The sequence below is a fragment of the Desmodus rotundus genome, chromosome 5 (genome assembly GCF_022682495.2).
Source record: "Desmodus rotundus isolate HL8 chromosome 5, HLdesRot8A.1, whole genome shotgun sequence".
Taxonomy (NCBI): Eukaryota; Metazoa; Chordata; class Mammalia; order Chiroptera; family Phyllostomidae; genus Desmodus; species Desmodus rotundus.
In genome coordinates this window covers 49,843,204-49,863,036 of record NC_071391.1, presented here as the reverse complement: position 1 = coordinate 49,863,036, position 19,833 = coordinate 49,843,204, and the positions used below count along the sequence as shown (strand labels likewise).

The 19,833-nt window shown below is 53.1% G+C and overlaps 1 protein-coding gene across 2 annotated transcripts in view; it reads right to left on the bottom strand.

Moving 5' to 3' along the window:
• CAPN5 (calpain 5) overlaps positions 1-9,653 on the bottom strand; it is a 50,693-nt gene extending 41,040 nt beyond the window's left edge. The window contains exon 1 of one of the 2 annotated variants that reach the window (XM_053924513.1): positions 9,464-9,653. The gene's annotated coding sequence lies outside the window, so the exon portion shown is untranslated. The remainder of the gene's footprint in view (positions 1-9,463) is intronic. The other variant, XM_024572762.3, reaches the window with a different exon arrangement.
• Positions 9,654-19,833: the final 10,180 nt, after the last annotated feature.

Below are 19,833 nucleotides of genomic sequence, written 5' to 3'. Positions count from 1 at the left end.
CAAATCTTTAAATATGAAATGAGGGCTCGCCGCAATGGAGAACCAGAGCTCGGTTCGCGGTGTCCTAGACGGTGAGCTCTCCGGAGGCTGGCCTTCTGCCTGCCTTGCTCTTTCTAGACCCCGACGTGGAGTAGGCTTTCCATAAACACTCGCTGAATTATTTATGAATAAAATACCTCTTAAGACCAGCTTTTATCTAAGCATGTTTCAATATGTTCCCCACCAGAGGCCCTAAGTTCACCGAGGGGTGGAAAGTAAAAAGGAAATGCAACAAAATCACCATCGGAAGGCTGACGCCAGCAGTTAAGTTTGAGAAATTAGCCAGATACTGTTCACATGTTTGGTAAGTGAACAGCAGAACTCTAAATTGCGGAAGAAAAAAGGCTTCGCTGAGGTGGGAAAGTATACTTCTGACGTTTGGGGACGTTTTTATTTTTATAAACAAAATTTGATGTTCAAAGACCCACTTAATACTATTAAGCCTCAATTAACTAGAAATTTATGAACACCCCTCCCCAAGTTTTTGTTTAACTTAGTCTCTTCCCAGTTCTCTTTCCGGCACAAAAATCCGTCTGCTGTTACATAAATAAGTCAATGATATCCTGTACCATAAAGTAATTTGTTTAATACTTTTATCCTTTGGTTTTGATATTTTCATTGTAGTTATGTTCTTAAAAACACTTTCTTAAAGAACTAGACATTTTCTTATTAAATAAATATGATCTGTAAGTTCTCCGTACAGAATGTTTTGAAGTTATTTAATGCATTATTGAAGTTTAGATGCATTATTGGCACATACTGTCTTGTGAAAACACATGTTTTATATCATAAACCATATTTTCTACTTATTATTAAAGCTTTGAATCAGCACACACACAGCTCTGTGGCTTGTTAGCTGGATCCCAAGCTTCCAAACTTGCTACCACACAGGGGCTTCCCCAGGCAGAGCCTGGGTCCACACTGTTATCACTGTAGGGGTGCTCTGACGTGGCAGTAAAGAGGTCAGTAAAAAAGTTGTTCCCCAGCCATTCTCTCTCCAGAGGACTCGGTTCGGTCCAGCAGGTGTTCTGTCCCTCACAGCCCTTCCCCGTCTACTCAATAAGGGAGGCGCAGGCCTCAGGCTCAGAGCCACAGCCCCCGGCAGGAACTGAATGGATTTGTAAGACTCTCCAGTCCCCCTGTAGTTCCAGAGAGTAAGAGTGACACTCCATACATAGCAGACACGGGGCTTCCTTTAAGAGATAAGGAAGAAGGAAGTTGATTTTTAAACAAACGATTACATTCTTAGAGGTGTAGGCGGGAACCGTAGCCTGACACCAAGTGTGAGAGGGCAGGGTGCTGCGGAGTCGGGCTGAGTGGCAGAGGCATGTCCCCTGACCTGTCTGATCCTGGGGGATGGCTCGAGGTGGGGTGACGGGCCAGCACACAGAGGGCCATGAGCAGCCAAGACTGTTTGAGGAACAGCGGAGGCCCCACACAGACAGTTCACAGATTAAATCAGGCGTGAGGAAGACTCACACCTGATGGATAATCAAGGTGACACCACGGGGCACCGGGGAAAGGAGGGGACAACTGGCAATCCGTATGGAAAAAGCTTTACCCCTTGCGATTCCATGCAGAGTGAAATCCAACTTTGCACGCTGCATGGTTGAGAAGTAAAACGATAAAGCTTTTTGAAGAAGACAAAAGAAAAAGAGCATGTTCAAACGGCCAATAAACAGGAAGAAAACCTGCTCGACTTCACTAATCATCAAGGAAATAAATGCACATTAAAAACTCAATAAGCCCTAGTAGCTCATTTGGTTCGAGTGTCCTCCCCATGTGCCAAGGTTGCGGGTTCAATCCCTGGTCAGGGCACATAACAAGAAGCAACTAATGAATGAAACAACAAATCGATGTCTGTCTGTTTGTGTGTGTCTCTCTCTCTGGCCCCTGGCTCCAGGATTAATTTTAATTTTTTTTAAAGATTTTATTTATTTATTTTTAGAAAGAGGGGAAGGGAAGGAGGAAGAGAGGGAGAAACATCAATGTGTGGGTTGCCTCTTGCTCACCGCCTACCAGGGACCTGGCTAGTAACCCAGGGATGTGCCCTGACTGGGAATTGAACTGGTAACCCTTTGGTTGCCAGGCTGGCATTCAACCCACTGAGCTACACCAGCCAGGGCCCTCCAGAATTAATTTTTTAAAAATACGCAATGACATAGCACTACATCCCCCACCTAGAATGGCTACGGTGAAACCCCCCCGAACACACACACACTCCCAAGCAGATCTTCTACAGTGGGGCTGAGAGTGTGCGTTGATGTAACCACTTCACAAAATCATTTGACCAAATCCAAAGCTGAACAAACACATACTCTATCATTCAGTGATTCTACTCCAAAGTTTAAGTACTGAACAGAAATGCATGCACCTATTCTCCAAAAAACATGTACACGGACTTTATCAAAGTGGTATTTGTTACAGCTGAAAGGGAGAAGCAACCCAAAAGTGCAAGAGAAGAAGGGATAAATACGTTGTGGTGGAGTACTATACAGGAAAGAAAATGAGCAGATATTTATGAAAATCCACAGATGGATCTCAGAAGTATAATATTGATCAAGAAAAGCAACACTGGGATTCCATTTATACAAAATTGGAAAGCAGGCACAACGCACCTACAGCGAAGAGAGGCCAAGAGGGGCTCCCTCTGGAGCAGTGCCTGAAGGGAGCGAGCGAGACCGAGACGGCCGGAGATCTGCGTGGTGGCTGCACCTATGATTTGGGCACTGTTGTCTCTGTTTCCTATAAAACAGTTTGTTAAAAAGCCAGCACAGTGGCCCTGGGCAGACAAACTGGCTGAATCTGGCGACCCCGATCCTCCAGTTCTGGGCCCCTCATAGCTCCTACCCTGTCAGGCTGGACACTACATACCTGGAGGGAAGGAGCCCCAGGCTGGCTCAGAGCCCGGGCCTGGCCTGTGACCTTCTGCAAGTCTCCCATCTCTCAGAACGCTGTGGCTTTCACACTCGGCGTGCTCAAGTTCAAGAGAGGGTCCCACAAGATGAAGGGGGTGTCCCCTCACCCCCACAGGGCACATGCCAATTTCCAAGGTTTCCTCTGCATCCGAAGGGGTGCCAGCCAGCCAGGGACCATCCCCAGGAGACATTCTCGGCCCTGAGAGGACGAGCTGACACAGAGCGGAGGTGGGGCGGGCGACACACAGGATCCCAGTCAGAGGTCCTGGAGTGCCAGGCACAGGAATCAGGCCTCGTCCTGAGGTGACGGGGTGCTGGGGAGGGTGCCGAGGAGGGGAGGGACTTGAGATCCATTGGCTGCCACATGGACCTAGTGCCGCATGAGAATGCACTAGAAAAGGACATGACTAGAACAGAAAGGACAGAAGGAAGACCATAGAACTTGAACTTACAGGCTCACGTGCGAATGGTGAACAGACCAGTGTAGAGCTGTGTGGGTGGGAGACTCAACTCCATCTGTGGCCAGCCAGGTGTGGGGGTGAAAGGGAGAACAAAGGAAGGACTGCTGGGTGTGCCCCGCTGCACCCCAACCCCCTGTGGCGGGTGCCCGTGGTACAGCACGGGACCAGCAGAGTGCCACCCGCTGGCAGTGGAGCAGCCAGTGACGCCCCACACCCAGAGCCTGGCAACAAAGCCCCTCCCTCTCCCCTCCCCTCCTCGACCTCCAGCTACACCCCACTTCCAGAAACAGGGCCCCCTCGCCTTTCCCCTTTGCTACATAAGGGGAAGGCTGAATAGCTGTGTCTAACAATTCAGGGGCACCGTCACTTAACGACACACACGCGTTCACTGACACCCATTCTGGGCGGGCCCTGAGCCGACAGGAAAGCGGTCAGGTCGGGAAGGCAGTCCCAGGGAGAAGGAGCCCAGGGACCAAGGGCTAACGCAGAGTCATGGTACTCAGTACTCCTGGGAGTAAGGCACAGCCGGTGGGGCTATAGAGGCGAGAAGGATGGTGGCAGCTCTTCAAGATGGGACCTGAGCAGGGCTTGACGGCCCTAGGCCGGAATCACAGGGGAGGGCAGGCAGGATGCACTGGAGGCAGGCGGAGGGAAGGCGGGAAAGCTCTGAGCAGCAGCCGCAAAGCCAGGGCCCGGAGCTCTGAGTGGGGAAAGCTGAGAGGACCAGCTCTGCAGGGCGCTTACTGAGGGCACAGGGTGCGGGGAGGGGCCGGAGGGTGCAGCAAGGGTCAGATGCTGCGGAAAGGGGCTGAGGCAGTGAGCCAGGCCGGTGGGGGGTGGGAATGGAAAGGGCAGAGTCTCAGAGTTTGGTGCCTTCCTGGTTCTTTGGGTGTTTTTTGTTTGTTTTGTCAATGTAATGATTCTCTTTTGTCCCATCCCCCTCTTGCCCCGCAAGCCACCATCTCAATAACATGCTTAATGCGCATCTCTGTCCTACGGCGGGTGCGTGCGTTGTGGCCTCCCGGGACCCCATCTCCCCTCGTTCTGTGTACTGAGCCAGGGATGGCAGGGTGGGGGAGGAGACCTGGGCTGGGGCCGCGGGGCTCCAGGCTCTGCCAGTGGAGCCAGGGGCCAGGCCCAGTGAGTCAGTCCAGCCTCCGCAGGGCAGGCTGGCACCGAGGCTGGGAAATCCTGTCTTTCTTCTCCACTCCCCTCCCCTTATCGCCTCTGTCTTGTCCAATCCAGTCTCCACCCAGCGGCAGTGATCTTTCTAGCACATAAACCTGACAAACAGCCCCCTGCTAAGAGACACAGAGGCCTGCAGGGGGTTGGGGTGCAGGGTTTCTCCCTGGTCCTGGGAGACAGTGGTCCTGAGGCACTGACGTCTCCCTGGCAGCGTTTTGAGGGAAAATCCAGCCTCCAGGACAGCCTGCTGCGTGGCCGGGCAGTCGGAGAGTTGTGCCCCACGGATGTTCTTCACTGGGATTTGGGTCCCGTCCCAGAGTGCTGGAGGGGGGCAGTGCTGGGTGAGGGGCGTGTACCTGGGAGACAAACCTACAAAAACACGTTCCAGAGAGGGCTGCAGCGAGGGCAGGAACGAGAAAGCAGGGAACCTAGCTGCATGACTTCTTGTCTGAGGGGGCCTTGAATGCCAGTGTCAGGCAGGGGACGAATCAGAGCTTCAGAATGTCCTGTGCACACCCTCGCCCTCAGACGGGGACACGGAGGCCCAGGGAGAAGCAATACAATACATAACCTTCTTTGTGCCTTAGATTTCCCATCTGTGAAATGAAGGTCTTTTCCACTGTACTTGCCCAACCTGCCTCGCCTGGCTCCTCACACACCTCTGCTCCAGGCAGAACGGAGCCTCAGTCAGCCTTCACTCTACAGAACAGGGCTCCCGGCCGGCCCCAGCCCTCACAGGGTGGTGGTGGGGGTGGGGGGGGTCCAGCGATCTCGCCTGCACAGCACTGGGTTTGTTGAATGAATATCCAAAATGAGCTGTGTTCCCCTCTGAAAGGCCTACCACACTGTGAAATGCAAGACTAGGTCTGGTCGTTGGGGCGACCATGGACGGGTACATTTCCTCTCTTCCAAACAACCCTGAGCTCTGCCTACCCTGGTCTCAGGCTGGCTCTGGGGCCAGAGCAGCAGCAGGCCCCGGCCCTGCCCACACAAGCTTCTTGGCTGGGGGGGGACGCACGCTGAGAATGACCTCATGGGGGAAGAGTCAGCAGCTGTGGGCACCCAGGAGGGGGCCCTGAGGAAGGTGTCCGAGATGACACTGCAGTTGGCCCCTGTGGTAGGCCGGGTAATGGTCCCAAAGAGATCAGCATCCCAACCCCTGGAACAGCAAATGTTACCTTATATGGCAAAAGGGACTCTGCAGATGTCATTAAGGGTTTTGAGATGGGGCGATAATCCTGTCACCCAGGGGGGCCCTCAATGTCGTTACAAGTGTTCTTATGAGAAGGAGGCACAGGGAGGTGCGACTTCACGAGAGGAAAGGCGCGGAGATTGGGGTGAGGAGGTCACAGGGATGCAGCAGCGACCGGAAACGGGAGAGACAAGGCACAGTCTCCCTGCAGTCTCCAGAGGCACCAGCCTGCCAGCACCTTGATTTGGCCCCAACGGGACTCACTGCAGACTCCTGACCTCCAAAACTGGAAGAGGATCCATTTGCGTTGTTTTAAGCCACTCAGGGTGTGTCACTTCGTCACAGCCGCAATGGAGAACTACTACTGTAGTGTGGGCTCCGGGAACGGGGCCTCACTCCTCTCTTCCGCTCACGGGAGTGAGTGAGCAGGTGAGGATGACGTTCTCACACCTTGAATTGCTCCAGGTAAGACAAAGGCACCCCAAACTTCAGTGTCTTAGTTACTACTGCTGGTAAAAAACCAGTTGGGTCCCGCCTGACTGACTGGCAGGTCACAGGGGGTGGAGGGTGGGGTGCTGGGGCAGGGGCAGAGGCAGGCAGAGCGGGCCAGCAGCTCTCTGCCTTTTGTCCCCCAGGCCTCAAGATCCTGTGGCTATCACAGGGGACACCCCAACACCCCAACAGTGATGGCCAGCTGGGGACCAATGGGTGGGGTGGGTCTGCTCTGGCCACCAGCCCCTCCTCCCACGACTGACCACATACCGTGTTGTGGCAGAAAACCACAGCCCACAGCCCCAGGCCACCACAGCCTCAGCCACTGGCACCCCCACACCCCCAGCCCAGCTGACCCGAGAAACACGCCCCCGAACAGTTAGAATGGCTTCAGTCACTCCGGCTGACAGTAAGCAAATGCTTACATTCCAGAATTTCCCAGGTCCAAACACAAGGCTGGCTTCCTAAAACATCCTGGATTAGAACCCCAAAGGGACTTGGCCCGTTTGCCTTTAGTGAGCAGGGAAAGGCAAGGCCTGAGGCCAAAGGGGAGTCGGCAGTTTGGCCTGAACTGCAGCAAGACCAGCCCAGGGCATCACATCCAACCAGAAAGGAAGAGTAGCTGGGGGTCCGCTGCCAGCCAACGAGTGTTTGAGCAGGAAGGGCAAGGAGGAAGAAGAGAAGAGTGTTTGACACCTCTGGAGGGGACTGAGGGGCAGGGGAGGGGGCTCTAAAGGCACTCACAACACCTGGGGACCTGGGGGCAGAGGAGAAGACCAGCAGTAGACAGACAGACAGACAGACAGACGGACAGAGGTCCACATCTGTCCAGGCACCAGATGTCTGGGGAGCCGCACGGGGCCGGGAGCCTCTTTGTTATGACACGTAGGGTTTGGGGCCTTGGGGGGCCCAGAGACTTGGTCAGGCAGACAGAGAGACCACCCACTCGACAGCTCTGAGAGGGTCACACCCACTCACACCGAGAGGGGCTTCCACTTCCATGGGAGAAGGGACTGTGTGATGCTGACGGCTAATTACCACGTATCACAACAGCTACCACAGCCGGGCCACTATCGAATGTGACCGCCCCCAACCCTGTGACTAGGCAGCACATACCCCACTTCACACGTGAAGAAACGAGACTTGCGGGGGAGTTCCCTGCCTCAGGGTCATGCACACAGACAGTGTCAGCAAGGAAGGAACTTAGACACAGGGAGGACAGAGGCCGCCCTGTGCCCTCTGGGGGTCCTGGAGGGCCTCCTGTTCAGGGACCAGAACTTCAGGGCTGTCCTGGGAAAAGCAGAGGCAGCAGCAGCCGGAGACAGCACTGGCCTGGTAGCGGTGTCCCGGATGTCAGCCCCCAGAGCCCGCAGGCCTCTCACAACCACCCTGTCCAGCCACCACCTTGTCAACATCTCCCAGACCTACTCCCACACCCCCAGCAGTGGCCCCGTCTCAGCCCCCACAGCCACCCTTCCCCAAGCTGGAGCCCTGTGCAGCCGGCGCCTGAGCACCGCCATTCACCCTCACCCCTGCTCTGGGAGCCCCTCTCGGATCCCCTTTGGGGGGGAGGTGGAGAGACGGGAGGTGGGCAGGTGGGGAGCTCTGGGCTCGCCTCACTGCCCTCCATAGGGACCCACCCACTACAGGAGCCAAAGATGACCTTCCTCAGACACACATCTATGTAACGCCCCTCCCCACAGACTATCATTCAGGTTGACACCTCCAGGCCTTTACCCATCTGTTCCCTGGGCCCACAATGCCCTGCTTCTTTTCTGCTTTGGTGAACTGTTCATCCCTGGAGACCCAGCACCCACGGATCCAAAGTGAACCCCCCCTACCCACACACACACAGGCAAGGACTGCCCAGCCCCCACCCTGGGCTCCCAGCAAGGGATGTAACCCTGGGCAAGGGCGTATCTGTTGACCCGTTTGCCTCAGGGCACAACCCAGCCAAGGCACCTCTTCATCCTGGCACCCAGCTCTGGCCAGCCAGGCCTGAAGCAACAGCAGCTGGGCCCACCCTACCCCACCCAGTCCCTCAGCCAGGGAAAGTGGCCCAGGCCTCTGACCACCACCCCAAGACTTTGGGGGCTGAAGCAAGGAACAGGCCCACAGACCCTGGGGGTGTCAATTTTGCAGCTGAACACAGAGGTTTGCCCAGGAGGCCTCACACTCAAAGCTAGGCTGAACCCCACCTTCAAATCCTTCTCTTCCAGGAAGTCTACTCAGATTTCTCCATCCCTAGAATCCTAGAAGTAGTTTCCCAGGCGCTTCCCTTCGAGGCAGGTGCAGGGAGAAGATTCTGGTTTGAGAGCCAGGTGACCCGGGGTTCAGATTCTGGCTCAACACCCCTGACAGTTGCCCACTTCACCCCTCTGCGCTCATTTTCTTCATTCCTGTGGGGTTGGAGTGGGGGGATAAGAATCCCACCACATGAAACAGAAGCCTGGATAGAACTTGGCACCTGATAATGATCTGTCCTACTTCACCTCTGGACCCCAGGCGGGTCTCCCCAGACCCTCAATTCTGAAGGGCAGAGGCAGGATCAAAGAAGCCCAAGATCCATTCTCTTCCAGATCTCCCAAGATCTCCCCACCCCACTCCCTGCTCCTCACACCACACCCAAGCCCGCAACCCAGGAAAAAGGCCCCTGTTCAACAATGGAGGAGGGTCAGGAAGAGAACCTGCTTTACCTCCTTTCCTAAGCCTTTTGGACGGGGGATGGGAAGAAGGGAGGGCACCCAGAAGGGACTTGGAATTAATGGGTGGAGGGCTGGAAAGGGAACAGGAAAGGGAAATTGTGAGGAAGAGATGGTCAAGTCCCGGGGGTTCAACACAAGAGCGTCTAAACTAGGAAACTTGCCCCGAAACTCCGGGAGGCAGGAAGGGTGGGGGTTGGGATGCCCGGGAGGCTCCTAGCTGCGGGGTGGAGGGCTGGGTGGGGCAAACCCCGGGTACCCCGGCGGATCCTCCAGGCTCCCGCCCCACGGGACTGAAAGCCAGGGCTCACCCCCTTCCTCCCTGGCGTGCGAGATGTGCACTCCCCACACGCACACCCATCGGCGCTCACAGGGCACCCGCTGACCACCGCTGCACCTGCACACACACCTCCGAAACACACCCGGGAACTCGCGCGTGCTCGCACACGCCTCCCTCCGTGCAGCGCCTCCTACCTGCCCGCGCCGCCACCGGTCGAGCTGAACTCCGGGATGCAAGCACCGCACAGGCAGTGGAGCAGAGGCTGGACGAACCCCAGGAAGCAGCCGGCGGCTCCGACCAGAGATCGGCTGGGGTTGGCCTTAAGGCGGAGGCTAGAGCTGGGACTCCCGGGCTGAGGCCCACCCCGCCCCGCCCCGCAGCCTCTGCCCATTTGGAGACAGAGGCGTGGTTTCCAGTGGGGCGGAAGGACCGGGATTGCTGCGCATGCGAACTGGAGCAGCGCTGTGGGGCAAACCCGCGGGGTGGTGGGTGCGGAGCTGGAGCTGGGGAATAGGATGGGGGTTGGAAGCCCTTGCTCAGCCTAACCGCTCTGGGTTCGATCAGGCCCCTGTTCTTCTGGCCTCCCTTCCAGCCTCGCTCTGTCTGCTGTGGAATATCTTCGGGGGCCACCCAGGGCTGAGCTCAGGTCTGCAGGTGCCCGAGGGTTCCGTGCAAGCCCCGCAGAAGGCGTACAGGCCGCTGAGCTTTGGGCACGCATCTTGTACAGCAGCGGTTCCCAACTTTTTTGGCACCAGAGACCGGTTTTCCCACGGACAGGGCGGAGGAGGGAGAAGGGGACGGAGCCCAGGAGGGTGGGTGGCGGTCATTCCTTGCTCGTCGCCACTCGCCTCCTGCTGCGAAACGTGTTGGGGGGCGGAGACAGGAAGCGGAGCTCAAGCCAGCTTCCCTCGCGGCCCGGGGTTGGGGACCCCTGTCGTACTGTGAGCTCGGCAACGATCACTGCAGGGGGCTGGTGAAAGAAGGACTTGAAGAGGCATGCGCCCATCTCTTTCCCACCTCCCTGTCCCTGTCCATGTCCATCTCCAAGGCTCGGGGTGGAAGAGGGGGGACCCAGACCCTTGGAGGCGCCAAGAGGGACCTTGTCAGATGGGGAAGTCGGGCTCCAGGCCCATATTGAGCATTTGCAGTCCTGTGATTTGGACGGCAGAAGGAGGGGCAGGTTTCAAGAATGAGGCTGAGAAGGTTTCTGAACGACCAGTTCTAGCGCACCGTGGGGGCTCAGGGCTTCTCACTGCTCTGATTTGCCATCAGAGGCCCGTACCAGGCCCACCCATCTCCCCCTCCAGCGCTCCCAGCCTCGGTTCATGATTTCATCCACCTCCCAGTCACTCAGACTAACGGGGCCTCCTCCGCCACCTAAGGGCCTCTTTCCCAGGCTTCCCAGATGTTTCTCCCCTGGGAGTAGCTCCAGCCCCTTCTGGAGCCTCTTCTTCAGCCAGGGAAGACCCCTATGCAGCCGTGACCCACCACCCACAGGACAATTTCCAAGTCTGTGCCCCTGTCTAACTCTCCACCCTATTCCACTGCCTGTGCCCTGGGCTGCAGTCTCCCCAGGCCCTCAGTGCTGCTCTCCAGTGCTCTCCGCTCCCTAACCCTCTTGCTGATGCTGATCTGCCTTCTAAAAGGCTGCTTTTTGCCAGCCCACACACGTCCTGAGGTCAGCCCTCAGCTCCCATGCGACTGTCCCCACCACGAGCCCCACCACACCTTCTTCAGCATTCCCACCTGGTCCTCGTGTCTCTTCCAGGGCCCTACACTCAGGCCACCTCTGGGAGTTGGTGGCACAGTCTCCCAGAGGGCCAAGCGGAGGCTCATTCTGGGGATGACAGTGCTTGGAGAGCCAGGCAGCTCTAGGCTCCAGTCCTCACTCCGCCGGTTACTGTGTAATTCTGGCAAGCCCTCTGTCCTTTCCAAGCCTCGTTTTCCCATCTGTAAAATGGGTTTCTAGCGGAAGTGTGTAATCATCAAGTCTTGGCAAGTCGTGGGGCCCAGGAAGGCCCCATCACGTAGGGTGTTGGGCAGCATTGCCTCTGGGCTGGGCAACTCCCAGGTGTTCAAAGTGGGGCCGGGGCCATGTCTGAAAAAATACGTGTGCCTCGGCCCGCAGAATGGTGCAGTTCGGAGGATGCTCGGTCCCCGCTTTGTATTTCAGAGTGTTGGGGCCTCAGGAGGGGTGTCATGTGGTGGTTGCAAGCAAGGACTCTGGATTCATTGCCTGGGCTCATGTTCACTGTGTGACCTTGGACAAGTGACCCACCCTCTCTGTGCCCCAGTCACCTCACCTGTAAAGCAGTATTACAGCACTACACCATGGAGTCATTGTGGGAGTTAAATGCGCCAATCATGGTAAGCCCTAGAGTGGTCCCTGGTTCTGCTAAATCAGTGCTCCGCATGGATTAGCTGATGTGATTTTCATGCAGCCCAACCCCACACTTTGTGAAGACACTGGGTCCCCAGAAGCAAAGACATGTACATGTGGCTAGTTGGATGCCCAGGCATCCCAGAATGTTAGAACTGGAAGATGCCAACCCAGAGCCCATCGCTGGCAGATGAGGAAACAGGCCTAGTGACAGACAGTGACCTGGCCAAGCACCCAGCCTGGTGGGGTGTGGGAGGCACTGGCCCTGCTCTTGTTTTGGGGGATGGGGCATTTTTAGGCAAGTCAGGAAGAGCCTGGCCTCCTGACAAGTGTGGGGAAGGGAGGGGGTCCAGTGAAGCTCTGGCCCCAGGCCCCCGCTGGTTATTTTAATAAACTGAGCCATCTAATGGTGCCATCAGGTGCAGGCGCCTTTCCCGCCCTCTGCAGCAGCCTCATTGGCCCCGTCCTCTAGACAACAGAGCCGCCTCGGGGAGATGCCTGGGTCACACAATTAGGAAGTGGCAGCGCTGGGATCCATCGCTGCCCTGACTCCACACTTGCGCCCTTCCCCTCTGTCATTCTCTCCTCTCCCCCAGGGAAAAGACACCTCCATAGGCTCCTCGACTGGCTGTCCAACCTCTGCTTGCATCCTCTGGGAACTGGGAGCTCATTCCGTCACAGGACAGCCCTGTCCACTCCGCTTGGGAGAGCCTTTTGTCACCCAGAGCCGATGCACCTCCTGCTTCCCAGGTCTGCAGGAGACAGAATCTTCTCTGCTCTTGGCCAGAAACCCCCTATCTTTTCTGCTCCTGTATGAACAGGGTTTCCCATGTAAAACTCTTATAATAATAATAATTTCATTTTAAAAACCCAGTAGATCTAACTGCCTGGCTCTTGTTTGATAACGCTAAAGGAAGCTCCTTGGCAGGAGGCGTGGCTCAAGACGGAGGCTCCTAAGGTCTGTTGACTTGGGGCGGAACATTCAAGTAACCGCGTTAGCCAGTTCCCGCACCCCCGCCTGGAGCAGCGGAGTCAGGCACAAGGAGCTTTCAGGCTGGGAATGGTGGCGAGCTGCCCTCTCCCGGAGTTCAGAAATGGGAGGGCCACCCTGGACTCCAGCGCTTTCTGCCTTTTACTCGTCTAGAGGTGTAGCTGTCTCTTTGTTTTAATTTGGTTTCTGTTGTGATCATTAATAATTTAGAGGACCTCCTAGCGTGCTGTTAAATTTCAGAGTTTCCTCTTCTGAACTTGGATGGTGCCTCCTTCGCCCTCCCGTCTGCCGGGTTTTGGTTCGTACATTCTAGACGTTGATCTGTTGTTGGCTTCAGACCCTATAAATGTCGCTCCCACTGTCAGCCTCTATTGTTTTTATTCGTCATCGAACAGAAATCTTTAGGCTTGTTCCACTCACACTCAAGCTTTTAAAAACCTTATTATGAGTTTGAAGTTTGCTGAAAAGTCCTTCAGCAAAGTCCTAGGTCACAACGAGATTCTCCTCTATGTTCCTCTGCCATTTTTATAGTTGTACATTTCAAATTTAGGGCTCTAGCCCAGAGAGAGTCCCTTCCCAAACGCAGCATGAGGCGAAACCCCAGGTCGGCGACCAGCCCACGGAGTGAAACGCACCACCAGCTGCATGTCCGCGTGTTAGGTCCCCACCTGCACGGGCCCCTCGGCACTGGCGCCTCCCCATCGGTCTGTCCCAGCGTTAGCCCGGTAACGTTTGTGTCACGACGCCTTGGCGGTCATACACAGTAAGGCAAATGTCACCCCTAGCTTTTAATTTTTAAGAGCGACTTAGATATTCATTTACTTTTTAGAGTAAGCTTATTGAGTTCCTAAAAAAAAAAAAATCCAAATGGAATTTTCATTAGGGCCGCTTGAATTTTAAGATTGCTTTGGGAATAATTGATACCTTTATAATATTAGGTAGTTCCATATTAGAACAAGGACTATCTTTCCGTTCAGACATTGACTATGTCCTTTATTAGAGTTTACTTCGTTTTCTCTGTGGAAGCCTTGGACATTCACGTAAGTTCTATTGTAGATACTTTATAATTTTTGTTGCTATTGTAAATGGTATTTTCTCCCAGGTTTTTATCTTTCTAAATGTCAAACCAAGAGAAAAGTGGAAGAATGATGAACACGTTTACACCTTTTACTTGAATTCACTAATTTTTAGTATTGGTAAATTCTTTCACATATATTCACTTGTACACACTTTTTTTCTGAACCACTGGAAAGTAAGTTCCAGCCATCATACCAAAATGTTCCACCTTTTATGAAAATGATATTTTCTAGCTGGTTATGCCTGGTGTAGAGAAATGGTGCTGGTTTTTGTATGTTGGTTTTGAATCTGGCAACCTTGTTGTTAAAGGCTGCGGGCATTCAAAAAAATCACAGCCACAATTAGAACCACGTTTTCTATCATGAGCCTCTATCTCTACTATGTGTGATTCACTCGATATTTCTATTTTTTCCTCTTTAAATTTTTTAAAATGTGGGTTTCCGACTCTGAATTGATTTCATGACCCGCCTATGAATCTCAGTTCAGGATTGAAAACCGCTGACCCGGACTAGGTCGGGGCCTTCCTCCGCGGCCCCCAGTACGGGCTCCGATCAGACTCCAGCGTCACTCCCCGCACAGGGGAATGTAGCTGCCCGACTGAAAACTCAGGGGGCCAGGAGCCGACAAACACTCACAGTATTTTTCATTCAAGCCCCTAAGGGTCCCCTCCCCGGGCTGGATGCCGAGCTGGCTTCAGGCCCGGCCTCCTCACGCTGCCACAGACCTGCCGCTGTGTGATGCTGGACTGGGCACTGTTCCTCTCTGAGCCCACTTTCCCATTCACTGGGGCTGGGGGCAAGGAGGGCATCTCTCAGGCTCAGACTTCCTGTCCCTCCATAATTGCTATTTGCTTTTTTCTTCTGGGTTTGAGGAAGTGGGTAGGTAGGGCATTGAGGTGGGGACAATTGAAGTGTGGCCTTACCTTTAGCTTCATCCTCACCTCCTCCCTCAAAGGGTTACTGCCTCCCGTTCCCAAGTGCCACTGGGACGGGCAGGGCTGAAGGCATGAATAACGTTGTGGGCGTGTGTGTGCTTGGCTACCGCGGAATTGCTGGACTGCGGATGTGGTGGACATCAGGCGTGGTGGCCAGGACAGGGGTCAGGGCTCAGGCGTCAGGGCCCAGGCACAGCTAGCAGGAAGCCTGGGCCTAAAAGACAAGTGTGACCTTGCGCAGGCCACTCACTTACCTCAGCCTCTGTCTCCACATCTGGCCAATAGTATGATCATAATCCCCGTTCCCTGGTTGAGGGTCCAAGGAAGTCAGGGGCTTAGAGACGCCTTAGGAACATGATGTCACTCTACATTGATTTAGATGTTAAAAATAATATCTTTAAATAATTTTTATTATTTTCTTGTATATCTTTTAGATTCAATTATTTCTATTATAAATGCTACTTTTAAAAAAAGACTTTTTCTGACTGCTTGTTTCTACTATATAGAAATTAAATTGAATTTTGAACATTGATTTTTATACCTGGAAAACTTGATACATTCTTTAAAATTAATTTAATCAGTTGTACATAGGACTTGTGTGTGGGGGTGGTGGGTTTTCTACTTAGACCACAGGTGGCAAACACAAGGCCCGCAGGCCGAATCCGGTCCTCGGTCTTGTTTTATCTGGCCCGGCACCTAGTTTCTACCCAGTGGCAGCGCCGAACTCCTTTCCCCTAGTTAAGCAGTAGTTACATTTACACAGTCCTACAATTACATTCCGCCCTTTGAAGGCAACAGCAAGGCTGATATGGCCCCAGGTGAAAATGAGTTTGACACCTCTGATTTAGATTAATGGTGCTCAGTGACATGTGCTGCCCCCTAGTGGGAGATTTGGAAATTTGTATGGAAGTTTTTGGGTTTTTTTGTGCCCAAGAGTTTACACATCAAAATTCTTGTTATTTTATTTTAAAGTATTTTTATTTTATTAATATTTTATATTACAACTAAGGAATTTTATTAATTTTAAAATATATCTGTGGACATATTCTTTTAGCTAAGAATTAGTTAGAGAAAGAGGAAATTGAGTCTGACAGGGTTGCAAACCTGTAAGGTTTTGATAGCTTTCTTTTTTTAAGTCATTATATTTTTGACTATTTTGCCTTACTGTGCTCTCAGCCAAAGCTTAGACAATGTTAAGCAGAAGTGGTGAACATCTAGTCTTGTTTCAAATTCAAAGGAAATTCTTTCAAATGCTTTCACTTTTTACTAAGATTTTCTTTAAAATCACGAATGGATGTTGAATTTTATTTAAAATATTTTTGTCCTGATCTGAAATATTACTCAACTTTCTGTTGATGTCATGTACCGCATTGACAGGCCTTCGTATATTCTAATTGCTTTTCTAATGCTAACCCCACCCTGAGTTCCTGGGATAAACCCATCCAGATGCTGATGTACTTTTTACATATTGCCACATTCCATCTCTGTCTACTAGCATTTTGCATCTGTGTTTGAGTGCGACAAGCCCATCATTCTCCTCGCTCATGAAGCCCTGGTCAGTTAGTTACGCTGACCGCTGGCCGGGGAAACGGAGTTGAGAGCACAGGCTCACCGGGCCCAGATTCACACTGACCCAAGGACCTCCGCTCTTCTCCGCTTGGAAACTGAGGGGCGCTCCCCCTGGCGGCAACGGGGCGCAACAGCTCCAAGAGTCGGACCGGGTGAGAGGAGCCAGGTGACACCAGGTGGTGCCAGGTCTGGGCTGGCGTGCACACCGCCAAGCCTGGTAAGGCGAGCATCTCAGCTTCAGAGACGGGGTGACTAGGACCCCCAGTGACACAGTAGGCCTCTGATGGCGCCGTTCTGACCTTTTCGAGTTGTGAAGTTTCTGAATTATCATCTCTTTCCCTATAAAGTGGGCTGGGGGTGGGGAGAATAATCCACCTGTCTGTCAAATGGGAAGTTGTCAAAGCACAGAACTCTGAGTTTCCCGAGAATACCGAAGGGTCCTCTCCTGGCCTCAGCATTCTTGTTTTGTCTCCTGCAAGTGCGTGGAAAATGGCAGCTAGGGGAAAGGGAATTCAGGACTAGCGGTTCTCAGTTGTCCAGAATGAGAGTCCACACCAGGAAGGTCTGTGTGAAGGAAGCACATCTGTTCATTCATTAATTTTTGTCCTTTGTTTCATTATTGTTCATTTATTCAACAAATATTCATTGGACACTGTGGTAGGCAAACTAATGGCCTCCAAAAGATACCCATGCCGTAAACGTGGATTTGTGAACATGTTAGGTTACCTGGGAAAGGAGAATTAAGGTTATAGGTGGAATGAAGGATGCTGATCAGCTGACCTTAAGAAGGAAGATAATCCCAGATTATCTTGGGGGGCCCAGTGTGATCACAAGGGTCCTTAAAAGTGTGTCTGTATTCTGCTAACGTGTATGCTGGGAGCGGCTAGTGAGGATGGTGGGCCTTGCCCTCCTTGTGCTCCTTCATCCTGGGCTGCTTCACGGCCTGGTGGTCTCACAGTTGAAGTGGTGAAGCTGGAGGCTGTGAGATCCCTTGGGTCCTGGGCTTCGCAGCCTGCATGATGTCACTTCCACCACAGTCTGTCAGTCAAAGCAAATCACAAGACCAGCCCAGATGCAACAGGTGAGGAGGTGCTCCAAAAACTTATGGTCATTTGTAACCTACCACATGGGTTTGGAGGAGGTAAGTTGTCCCAGCAGGCAATGAGGGGTGAAGAGAGGGAGGGGGCAGTGCGGACAGACCCCCAGAGGTCTGTCTGGGACTACACAGGACACCTCTGGGATACATTCCAGGTTTAATGTGGTTGGAGGGGGAAATATTGGGAGCTGAAGGAGCAAAGCTAGATTAGAGGCACCCTGAGAAGGGCCTTGAATGCCACACCTGGACTTTTAACTTGTCCTTTGAAAGTTTTGACAAGTCCATATCTGTTTTCAAGAATCTATTAGAGCAGGCTGTATAGATGCTGGAGAGGGCAAGACTGGAGGGAGGGGCCCTGGAGCGGGTGGGACAGTGACCCACAGGAGAGATCGAGGCCCAGGCCTGAACTGGGCAGCGGCTGTGAGAAGGGCTGGGATGGTGCCCTTGAGACTTGGTAACTTACTGGGTATTCTATGAGAATGTTCACTTCTCAGGCTCTCTGTCCTTCTTGCTAATTTAGAGGGGTCTGGGATGGGGGGATGTCTGCAGCTAGAGTGAGGGACAAGAATGAGGGGAAGTGAGTGGCGGGAAGGTGAAGGACTGAAAGAGGGTGGAAGCACCAATTAAATCCGGAGCAAACAAGGGCCAGAGTACAGCCTGACCCCGTTCCTCTCCAGACTGAGCAGTTCCTGCCCCATCAAGGCTGGGAAGAGCAGGTACCATACTGGCCAGCCGGACGACTTAATTGTGTTAACTCATTTTTGTCAAGCCCCCTAAAAATTCATCTTTTCACCTTAGCAGAAATGTCTTTTGGGGATTTTAGAAATGAAGTGGGAAGAAAGTTAAATGGGGCTAATTTTAATGGAGTAAAATGAACCGACTTTATAACAGGCAGCTAAGACCTCTCCAGGAAGGTTCTGGAATGGCCAGAGAGGATGCAGTGACTGTGTGTGGCAGGGTGGCTTCAGACAGTTGAGTACTGCTCGGAGGTGGAAGTGAAGCAGTTCTGACTCCTTTTCAGCCCTTCCCTTTACGACGGGCAGGAGCCCTAACCTCCCGTGGAAAGTCTCGGCCCAGTTCTCTGCTGGTTCTGCCACAGCCTCGCCTGGAACACTGGGGTGGGTAGTGCAGAGAAACCTGTCCCCGCCCCAAGATAAACAGGTTCTGTGGGCACAGGCCAGCTGCGGCGACCAGGAGGGGGCAGAAAGCTGGATGGTCCCTTGTTGCAGATGGAACTGCTCAGCGTGAGAAGGATCTAGAAGTGGGGTGGACTCCCCGGGTTTGTTCGGAAGTTTCGAGGTGCCCCTGGCAGGCCCAGAGCAGGCACTCTTACTCTTCCGGGAAGGATGCCCTTCAGAAAACCCATTCTAATTAGATTCCTACTACGCCGCGGTGCTCACCCTTAAGACAACCCGACATTGCGCATATGTAGAATTCCACGTTCAAAGTTAGTGACGTGGCCGCACTCGCGCAGTTTTTCAGCGGAGGACCAGGGTGGCAGTGGCAGGCCTCAGACACCGACGAGGACACCACGCAGGTAGCAGCGCCCTGTCAGGACTGACGCCAGCGCGCTGTGGCTAGGAGCCTGTGCCTCAGGGTAGTGTTGGGTCAGGACTACTGCCCGCCATGCCTCGTGCCACATGGAGGATGCTGCCAACCGCCACAGCCGTGCCCAGCCCAGCCGCTGGCATCCACAGACCCTCGGACCCAGAACTCAGTCTCACTCCGGGCGTCCTTTCCAAGTGGCTAGTGATTCCCTTTGGATGGAGGTGCCCTTGCCCTTCAAAATTCCTCTAACTAGTTCTTAAATGGTTGGGTTCTAGGACTCAGCCTGAGACCCTCTTCTTTCCCTCCATGATCTCGCCTGCTCCCCCAGTTTCCAACATGATGCGCGCTTTGCTTCTCAAATTTGTGTCTTAGCCCAGACCTCTCAGCTGAGCTCCAGATCCACACTTTTTATTATCCTGAAGCTCTCCACCAGGATAAGTAAGTCCTCACTTAACAGCATTAAAAAGTTCTTGGAAACTGCAAATTTAAATGAAAAAACATGTAACAAGACCAATATTATCATAGGCTAGTTGATATAAACAAGAGCTAAGTTCCTATGGCATATTTCTGGTCACAAAAACATTACCACATTTCTAAGTAAAGACCCCAAAACACTTCTAATATTAAAATTGAAATACATGTGAGCTATACATACATCTAAGAAAGATGAATAAAACCAAGTAAGATAGTTCTTTTCCAACCCACTTATTTCAGTTCGGGGTCATGTTGGCTGCAGCCTCTCACGGCAGCTCCCGGAGCAAGGCGGGAACCAACTCTGGAGAGGACCCCCTTCCATCGCAGGGCCACTCACACCCGCCCCACACTCACTCAGCCCAGGGCAATGCAGACACTCCGGTTAACCTAACGTGCACGTCTTTGGGTCTGTTTCACGCTGTGACATCTGACTAACTTCACTGTCCTTAGCAAGCATATCAAAGACTTCTAGTTGATGATTATTATCTGTGTTCC